Source organism: Centruroides sculpturatus, unplaced genomic scaffold (assembly GCF_000671375.1).
Source record: "Centruroides sculpturatus isolate CEXI.00-Female unplaced genomic scaffold, Cexi_2.0 scaffold1215, whole genome shotgun sequence".
Lineage (NCBI taxonomy): Eukaryota > Metazoa > Arthropoda > Arachnida > Scorpiones > Buthidae > Centruroides > Centruroides sculpturatus.
The window spans coordinates 180,151-189,301 of record NW_019385505.1 but is presented as its reverse complement, the minus strand read 5'-3'; the positions used below and the strand labels follow the sequence as shown (position 1 = coordinate 189,301).

Here is a 9,151-nt window from a genome sequence, read left to right as displayed (position 1 = left end):
ATCTAAAAGACCATATGCTACTTCTTCAGCCCTTTTGGTTTTTAACTCGTTTAATCGGTTGTTGAAGCGATTATTCATATCACTTAATGATTCCTTCATGATCGTTACTTTTGTCAAAGAAGAAAGATTAACTACTGGTCACATAAATTTAAATTTAAAGTTCGGTACTAAATGCAATACGTGTGAGCAAGTAAGATGTAAGTTCTGATTGGCTAACGTATGCCGGATGATCACTCCTCAACGTATTATTATCACTTTGCCCGACTAGGTGGTAGCAGTATTCATAATGACCGGTCAATTTGATAAATTATTGAAATTTATTACAATGCCCGATTTTGTTGGTCATTATTCATAATGCCCGTATTAATCACTTTGTCCATAACATATGTTATGAATATATACTAAATTGCCAAACGATCACCTAAATATGATCGTTTGTCAATTTATGATAATATTTTGATAGTTGTTATGCCATATTACAATTTTATATGCTGATAATTGTAAATATGAAATGACATTTCACTACTTATCAATTGTATGTACATTGTTTCAGTTATTTAAAATTATTAGACAGACAATAATTGATGATTTTTGCCTCTTGATTACATTATAATTTTAAATCCAAACTTATATCTGTGAAAATGACCATATTTATTTTTCCTCTTAATTTGTTGCAAATTTAAAATTGCACAAATTAAATAACTTAATTGTTTCAAAGTTGAAAAATATGACTATACAAACTAAGTTTCAGTCCTCAAGTCTTCAAGTCTCAGGCTGTTTTATGGTACCTGGACTGGAATGAAAAGGATATAAATAGACAGAAGGACTGAAACTTAGTTTGTATAGTCATATTTTTCAATTTTGAAATAAGTCAAAATAATCCTGGGCTTCTATGTTCAGTACGAGTTAATTATGAACAGTATAAAGTTAATGAAATAGAAGTAAATTTTATTTTATATTTTTTTAATTTTAATCATAACATAAAAGTAAAACCAAAGTTGATTGTAGGGAACTGAAGAGTTTTATGCTTTTTTCTATGGTGTGTTTCCATTTGCATCTCTGGTGTTCAGGCATTGTTCCTTAATTTTGCTCTTGTGTATGTATATATATATATATATATATATTTTTTCTTACTCCTCTGTCCATAGCAATGGTTGGAGAGCATACTATTTTAATAATTTCATCTTACTTTTCATCTTACTTAATAATTTTTCATCTTACTTTACAACCCAGCCTTCCATTTGTAACATTGCTGCTAAAATTGTATTACTATGGCTTTTTTCCACACTGTTCCTCGACAGACACTATGTGTAATACCTTTGTAATGTTTTTTGACTCTTAACTGTTGTATTTCTCAGATTGTTCCTCCTCTAATTTGTCTTTATCATTCTTTAGTAAGTTGTAAATATTAGGTGCTCTTTTGTACAAATATTTATAACTTACTAAGGAATGATAGACAAGTTAATGGAGGAGGAACAATCTGGACATCTCCAGATTAGAGACCACAGAACAATAGCCCCCTATTTCACCAACAGACAAATCACAGGATTACTGATTTTGCATTCCACCATTTTAAGATTAGACATAATCTGGCATTAGTAACTAATCCACCAAATTCGGGTGATTAGTGTACTAATCTTGGCAAACATGACAGAAGATTTGTCTTACTTTGCAGAGTACATGTATGGAAATGAAATAATACAAAATTACTTTGAATTCCATGACGATTAATTTGTGATCAATCCAATCCTATTGAAAAGTTTGATGATCAACTGTTAATCAAAAGATATAGACTCTCTAAAAGCAAATTCAGATACAAGTTCATATTTTTCCTTCAGCATAAGCATTGTTAGCTTTTGGATACTATTTCTAACAGAAATCTGAAATATGTGCTACAAATAATGCATGAATGAAAAGTGAGAAAATGCAAAATTGGATTCTGCTGTGACGTTGATATAGATTGCATATTTTCTTTTTATCTGTTATTATTTTATATACAAAAATACATAAAATGTTAAGGTATTTTTAAATAAAATTGCCAGGACAAATATGAATTTACAGAAAAATATATATTTCTTTAGACTGGTGTTTCCCAACGTGGGGCCATGCCCACAGGGGGGCAATTGGATTGTTAAGGGGGCAATTAAAAAATGGACTCGTCCAGAGTTTACATTAACCGTATAGCTGCTGTATATGTTAGGGGACATAAGAATTTTAGAAAGGCTTAGGTGAGGCATAGCAGAAAAAAGGTTGGGAAATACTGCTTTAGACTATAGATACAAAAGATGAGTTGAAATCCCTTTTTTTAACGTTAATGCCTATGTAAGTTGGTCGGGACCACAGAAAACTGACTACTTAACCAACAGTGTCTAGTTATACCTATGACGACTTATGTGGACTCGACTGTATTGTTTCTCCGATGAGAAAAATTGGGTTGTTGACTTCTTTTCTTGTTGTCTGTCGTGTTTGTATCTAAGTGTGTATAATGTCTTTCTGAAATAGCCAATCAAGTAACATGTAAGAAAATTTTCTAGCAACGCTAGTGTTGAGATTATTTGATTCACTAATCCTGTTCTTAGTATCTCAGAATTTAGTAATCCTTTGGTAAAATTTGTTGGTGAAATCCTTGTGTCAATAATCTCGGTATTAGTCTAATGTTGGTGAAACACCTCGTAAATGTTTTTAATGCATCTAATTTAAATATAAAAAAAAAAACTTAATACTGTATAACAATATAATCACAATATAATGAAAAGCATGTTTCCTATAATTTTTCAAGGCTCTTTTCTACTTAGAGTACTAAAGAGAATTTCTTATAAATTAAAAGCATTTGTTTTGCATTCACTGTTGTGAAATACTTCTACCAGTCATTTTGGTTGTTGGTATTACTAAATTAATGTGATTTTTATATATAGGTTGAAATTTCATTAATGTATTTAAATAAATCAGTCTTTAGAGTTTAGTTTGGATAATTTTGATTATTAAAATGGCTAAATGGTGATAAAAACATCCATTAATAACATGAAAAAATTAGCATAAGATTAAAAGAACCAGAATATGGTTATCAATGTGGCTGTTGATAACCACATTCTGATTCTTTTAAACAGCTATTTAAACTTTTCCGAAACCTGGCACTTAAAGCTGTTGGTAATACAAGATCCTCTTCAAGATTGGAGAGGATCTTATATTACCAACAGCAATAAAGGCTTGTGATATTCATGGTTAGGAAATTGCTGAATTGTTAATTTGTTTGAAATGACAATTAAGAGGTCTCTCTTATATCTCTCTTAGATATAAGATGTATTGATGAGAATATTTTGCCCATACAGAGTTCTCTTTTTAAACGGAGTAATACATTTGTTATTCATGTCAACAAATCTACTGATATTACAAATTACAGTTATGGTTTTCATAAAATGCCAGTACAACTGCCAAATTTACAAAGACTTGTTGCTTTGTAGGCCTATTTCTGGCACTATTAAATGATTAGATAATTTTAAAAACTTTAACTTTGTTTTTTTTAATGGTCTTAAAGGACAAAATTGCAAAGATTATACTTACACAGTGGTGGTGCAGAAGCTATTACTGGAAGAATTCAGACTTATAACAGGTGAAAAATGCTACATTACATGCCTATGCACAAAACTTTTAAATGGGTGTGGTTTAAAAAACTTAGCATAATTTATTAATTTTTACAATAAAGGTCATAAGCATTTATTGTTGTTTATATTTTTTAATTCCTCCCAAAAATTCCCATGCACATGGGAATTTTTGGGAGGAATTTGTTCCATTATTTATAGAGAAAATTTAGTTGTTCATAAAATCTTTGATAAATTTAATATTTCATAGTATTTTCCAATTCTTAGATCTTCACTAGAATTGAAGATTGTGTGTGTGTGTAAATCTCCTTCATATAGATTCATTTTATATTATTTCTTTGTCTAATATTTATTCTAATGCCCCTCCTATTTTCCATTCAAGTTAATTCAGCCGAACAAATATTTTTAATCATTGACCATTTTTCTCCTCTCATCTAAAGTAATAAATTTTTTAAAACTATGTCTGTCAGAAGTGACTGGTATAGTTCAAATTATAAATGGAAAGGTTTTTTAATAATTATTTTCCATTAAATATCTCTTGAAGTATTCTGCCAATTGATCAACTTTTAAAATAAATTATAGATAGTTGTTGCTTTTAATGTATTGAATTTTGTTTTATTGTATACATTAATTTCATATTTTTTTATTAGATGGTATGGACAAGAACGTGATTATAATGTTTTAGTAATGGATCTTCTTGGGCCAAGTTTAGAAGATCTCTTCAATTTCTGTTCACGCCGTTTTACTATGAAAACTGTTTTAATGCTAGCTGATCAGGTAAGTTGAAATTTAATTTTTAATTCATTATTTTTAAAACTAGCAAGTTAAATTTTCTGATTCTTGTCCTTCATATTTGCAAGTTCCTCAATATCTTTTTATGATTTCATTGGATGTTATTTTTTTGTGGGTGAATATACATTGAAGCCAAAATTAATTTTGAAGAATGCATTAAAATTTTGTATATATGTCATAGGCGAATTGAAAAATCTAGCTTATTGTAAAAGGTGCCATCATTTTACAATGGGCCTGGCAAATTGGAAAATCATCTTCTATCTAATATTCAGTCTGACATTTTTTTAGGCATTTTGCACTCAGTCTACAGAGCATTAGTCAATTAAGAAAGTGAACTTCAGTTTGTTCAATTAACCTGATTGATTCTAGGCTTATTGTCATAACAAGCCTTTTGAAGACACAGAAGGCTCATTAGACAAGCAGCAGACTAAGAAAGATTATTAAAGTAATCTTAAAATAATTAACATAATACAACATAATGATAGAAAAATGAATAATATAAATTAATAATCAAGAATAATGAATGATAATTTTAATTGGAAAAATAATGATTAATTATATGATATGACAATGAATAATGTATAGTAACTGTTATATAAAAAATTAATAATGCTGAATTTTTATGAAAATAATATTAAGACTTTTTTCAGAGTTAATTGTTTAAAAAAATGATATATAATTAGGATAAATGAAAAATACTGATTTACAATTTTCACTTGGTGCACAAATGTTCCAATTATTTATTCGTGCATGATAAACTGCTGTGTCCCCCAAAGTTTGATTCTTTCATCATAGCTTTATATAGAGATACATATTTTTCTGGGATGTCTTCAAGAATTTGTTTCCCAGAAATCTGAAAATCACTTTTACTGAACCAGGTCTTAATTATTCCACCCTTTGTTCCAATTTAATAAACATTATTTTTTGCATTGAGAATTTTCCCTATTACATTTTGGCAGTCTAATTGCTCTCGGTCAACCTTTGGAACATTTAATAAAATAAAGTCCCCAACTTCAATAGGTTTTAGTTTTTTGCAGTAATTTCAATCGTTTTTTTCTGTTGCTCTTTTCTGGCTTCTGTGTGATTGTTGACATTCCTCTGCAATTTTTTATTGTCTTTTGCAAGTGTTGCAAACATAAGCACAGGGGCTGTTCTACATAGGGGCTTAAGCTCTGGGCCTCCAAGTGTCAAGGGCTCACAAAAATTGAATTATTATCATAAATTTTTAATACTTTTTCATTAACAATGAGCACTTATTGTATAGTAAAAAATAGTTATTAATATTAATACTATAAATTATTATTATTATTATTATGTTTGTTTTATTGTAATCAATGTAAAGATTCTTAATTAATCTAACAAAAAATTGGACCCCATTGGACTTCAATAAGCCCTAGGCCCTGAAAAACCTAGATCTGCCCTTGCATAAATGTCGCTAATGTCTTTAGAGGTCCCTCCAATGCTCTGAATACAATTCTTATGAACTCTTATTGCACATGATGAGCATATAGATGTTATGTGTGATTCATTCAGATCATGTATACAAACAGAACAAGTCTTTCTCAAAATTTCTCTCCTGATTTTTGTTTGCTTTCTCAACAACTTTTTTGTCCTAAACTGCTTTCCTTAAGTTGCTCCAAATCATCTTCGCTGTGAAGATTTTTAAAAATTTTTTAGTGAAATATTCATTGACCCCAATCCTAATTTTGGTTCTGATCCAAAGTGTGCTGTATACAGACTTCTGTTTATAACTTGAGATGCTTAGAAAAGTTCTTTTGCCACTGGACAAAATGGCAGCCTATTACCAAGTCTGTACTACCAGTATCATCCATCCATGCACGTAATGTATTTTCAGCATCTTGATTGTATCGCTCTGTTCCCCTTAAGGGATTTTGGATGTCAGAGTCTTCTGTGCACTATTTTACTTTCAGGCAATATAACTGAAAGTTGCTCAATGACATTAACTGTGAACGCTCTTCCATTGTCACAAAAATATAAGGTGCACCAAAGTCTAAAAATATTTTAGCAGTTCCAGTGCAACTTCTGCACATGTTTTATTTTCAAAGGGCGAAGAACACAGAAATTTTTTTGTGTGATCTTGATAGTTCATTAACCATTTGTAGTCTCTACAGGAAGTAGATTGAAGATCAATAAAATCAGCTTGGCTTTGAAGATTGAAATCCTTTGTAATGATTGGTTGTACAACAATGTTTTTGTGATGTTGAGACTTCTTCGAATTCTATATTTTACACCTTAATAGCCGGTTTTGGGATGTAAAACTTATTTTTTAGAGCAAATAACATTTTATCACAACCTCCATGACCTGTTGAGCAATGATATCCAAATATTCCTCAATAGGAAGAATTATCCCAACAGGATCTAACTCCATTTTTGAGATTAAGGAAAGACAGACTGACAACAGTTAGAATTTATAGGTCAATTTTGTTATATAGTAGGATGGAGAAATCACTGAGATTGGCGTTATATGCATTTATTGCAAGTACTTTCAACGATGACATTAGGATCGTCGAAAGTATGTACTTGCAATAAATGCACATATAACACCAATCATGGTGATTTCTCCATCCTACTATACAGTATTTGGCATGAATATCAACCATTGATTATTAAGAGAACATTTTGTTGCAAAAAGTCAACAAAATTGAAAAATTTGAATTTTGATCTTAAAATTTTGTCAATAGATTGAGCTAGGAGTATATTACTTACAAAAAAATTGGCCATAGGAAAGATGAGAAGACACGTTTAAAGTAAAGGTTACAGGAAAGAGTCAAAGGTCATTCCTGTATCTTGTAAGGGAGTCTCTAAAGGTGTTAACGATTCTTATTGATAAAAATGTTTTGTGTGTATTTTCAACAAGAGATGACAATAAAACTAATAGAAGACATTAGAGGTTTGAAAAACTGTAGAAATGAACTTGTGTTAACAGTAAAATAGTGACTAAATACAGTGGTGCCTTATACTTCAAACTTAATTTGTTCCAGAAGGTCATTCAAACTCTGAATCAATTTCCTCATTAGAAATAATGGAAAGTGAATTAATCTGTTCCTGTATCCTAAACAATACTAATTTTGATACAGCAAATACATATAATTTATGGTAAAAATAACACAATTAAAGGCCCTAAATAATAATATATGAAAACAACAAAAGAAATACATAAATACTGTGTAATAAAATGGCTATTGTATTTACTGTACTTTCAGTGAGGAGTGATGATGTCCTGTTTCTTAAGGTGACTATGCAGCTTGCTTACCTTTCTCACAAATAATCTTCTTATAGACGATATCATCAGCCAATTGCTTCTCAATTTTTCCATTTTCTGCAATTACGTCTTAGTGTTTATTTACCAGGAAAGGTACAAAACTTATTTCTGGATTTTTTCATAGCACACGCAGTTCAAATGTAGTAGCATCATTTGAACTTCAGCTGGAATTTCTCTAAAATTTAGCATTTAACTCTGGAGCATTTTGGACTATGAGGTACCACTGTATTGTTGAATTCTGTGAAATGATTTTATTTATACCAAAAATTACTTTTGGACTTTAAATTAGTTTTTAAACTATCACTGAACATTTTTATCCAAAATTAAAGTGATCAAAAGCTTTCTAGCATATAAAAAAAATAAACTAAATACTTATTTATTTTTCTTTTATGTTTTCATCTCTCTGCCAGAAAACAATACATCATCAAAATGGACACATCTGCTCATATATTTGACACCTGTATATAGAAACCACTACTTACTACAGATTGTTCTTACAGGACTTGCTAATGTGAATGAACAATACAATCCTATTTTATCATCTTTTGGTTAAAATTTATTCTTGGTTTTTTACATTTAACATATGTGAAAATATATGAAAAACATGTGTTAATGATGCAGCATTGTCTAATTTAAAACATCAGGAGTAATGAATGCTCGTTAATATGTTCTTTGTAATAAATTTGAGATTGAATTTTAACCAAAGTTGAGAAATATGCTCTTAAATATAAATCAATCATATACTCTTCTCTGGTTATTAAACCATTTAGTTATAAAGTATAGAAAGATTTTGATTGATATATTTTTCTTAAAGATGATTGGACGAATTGAATATGTTCACAATAAGAATTTTATTCATCGAGACATTAAACCAGATAATTTTCTTATGGGAATTGGAAGACATTGCAATAAGGTAAATACCATGTAACTTAGAAATGGTTACTATGTATATAATATATATAATATTATAATTAGTTATGTGCCGAATCGTTAAAAATGTATCTCTGCGGATACAGATATGGATCATTAGTGTCTAGATCTGTGGATACGGATACGGATCTCAAATTTTGTACTCGGTCGGCGCCGGTGTGCGTGACCTTGGACCGATAGTTGATGCTTTGCGTTAGTAACGCGACGTGTTTTGACTCGCACTGAGCATGTTTTTGTTCATAGTTTAGTGTTACATGGAATAGCATAGATTACGTTTGTGTTTTTGGAGTGTGTTGAGTTAAATTAAAATAAAAAGAATGTCGACAAAAAAGTTTAGCAGTGTAATATGGAAATATTTTACGATAGTAAATGATTTTTGCATGATAAAATTTTTGCAGTGTGAATGTGCCAAATATGTGATTTTAAGAAATAAAAAGTGATTTGAATTGAAGTTATTAGTATTTTATTGCTACCTATCTTTAAAATTTCATATAAGTAATGAAATTCATTAAGATAAAAGATCCGTTAAAGATCCGCTAAAAAGTAA

General features: G+C 29.8%; 1 pseudogene; it reads left to right on the top strand.

The window, feature by feature from the left end:
- The window catches only part of LOC111639627, a 48,268-nt pseudogene that overhangs the window by 18,414 nt on the left and 20,703 nt on the right, over positions 1–9,151 (top strand).